Here is a 1,801-nt window from a genome sequence, read left to right on the forward strand (position 1 = left end):
AAGCTGAATGCTTGTCTTAGGTTGGTCAGACTGACACCCCCTCTTATCTGTCTCTGGCTGCAGTTCCTCTCTGGGCAAATTCATTCACTTGGAGATTGAACTTATGAACTAGCTGACTAAACTCATAAGAGATTTGCACTGCACGGATAATGCAAAGAAGGCATAGAAAAACCATCAGCAAAAGCATTACCAGGCCAACCAATATCATTAGCAGTCCTTTAACATTTGTCAGGGATGGGATAGCAGTCTTTGCCACTTCAAAGTCCAGACATGGGGCTTGTTCTAATCCAGCTATTTGCCTGTGGGGTTGAAAAAGATCTAAAGACAAATTATTATGATTAACATTCTGTATTAGTGCCATAGCAGCTGCTGCTGCAGAGGCAGCTAATGAAATAAAGGCCAAAATCATACCAAGTTATAGACATGTTTACAGGAAGCATATGGATTCAAGTAATGCAGCTATAGAAGCAATTAGTAAAAGAACAATGAAAGCAAGTAACATTAAAATAATTAGCTAAACAAATGCTTCGGCCACCATTGCCACTTTTCTTTCCTTGTTGGTTTGTTTATCCTTGGGCATCCTGTATAGTGAAAATGGGTAAAAACTTAAGGATCCTGGCAGGGATCCAAATGGGATGTGTAGGGCTAGATCTCTGGCAGGAGGTAAGTGTGAATGATGCCCACAAGGAACAAACACTGGGAGGATAGGCTTAAGCAGGTCTCCTTTATTCTTCCTGAAGGTGGCGGGGGGGGGGGGGTGAGGCGGGAGAAGGGGGGGAGTTTTGTAGCCCCAGCTTTCCCAACCTCCTGAGTCCTTCCCTTCCCTGCCAATCACTTCAAAGGGAGTTGATGTAAGGCACTTGTGACAGGCACAGCTTGGTGACAGGCACTGATTCGTTCCCCGGGGTCATGGACAGCTCATGGCTGTCAAGCTAGGCAGACTTGCCTGTGGGTCACATCTCTATGAGCAGGAAGTGCAGGAAGTGTGCTTCAACTGCTACTCTAGCTGACTCAACCAGATCTGACCGACTCTACCCAAAATTTCCCCCTTTTCTTTTAAAAGAAACGTCATTATGGTGACCCGTCATTGGAGGCATTTTTGCCAGGAGTGTAAGCATTTAATAATTCCCATGAGAATAAGCCCTAATAGCGCAAGGCCTCCCCAGGTGACCAGAGAGGATGGTAAAACCCATTGTTGTACCTTTTTAAGCACATCTTCTAAAAATGAGGCAGCGCAAATAAGCCGTATGGTGGTTTGGTTTAGGCGGGTAACATCATGCAGCAGATGGTGCGTGAAGTTTAAGTACTTAAGGCACCAAGGGCCTTTGATGTAGTTACTAATTTTAGTGACGTTGGGCGCTGGAGTGGAAAGCTGACAGACAGAAGTAGTCATAGCATTACATAGTCCTCCTTGTAATCGAAAAAACGAAATCTCTTTTTGGAGCAAGTCTATTTGTTGCTGGAGCACAAGGAGGCCTCCATTAAGATGATTGGCAACTTGAAAATGTTGTAATTCTATGGATGACAGTTGAGGGATGAGCTGGTTTATCTCTTGCACGGTGGACATGCTTTGGGACAGCGATATAGCGGTGGTGGTAGCTGAAGCCACTGTAGTGATGATCGCCAACATGAGTGTAATGGATGAACTAATTGAACCTGAGAAAACTGAGAGTCATTAGAAGCCAGAACAATAAATGCGGGAACACATACCAAACCTACAAACTGATATGAGTCATTGGGTTGCCAGTGATTACTGAGAGTGCAAGTAGCGGAGAAGTTGTCTCCTAGACAAAAAAAGAAC

Source organism: Dipodomys spectabilis, unplaced genomic scaffold (genome assembly GCF_019054845.1).
Source record: "Dipodomys spectabilis isolate Male_0828 unplaced genomic scaffold, ASM1905484v1 ptg000022l, whole genome shotgun sequence".
Taxonomy (NCBI): domain Eukaryota; kingdom Metazoa; phylum Chordata; class Mammalia; order Rodentia; family Heteromyidae; genus Dipodomys; species Dipodomys spectabilis.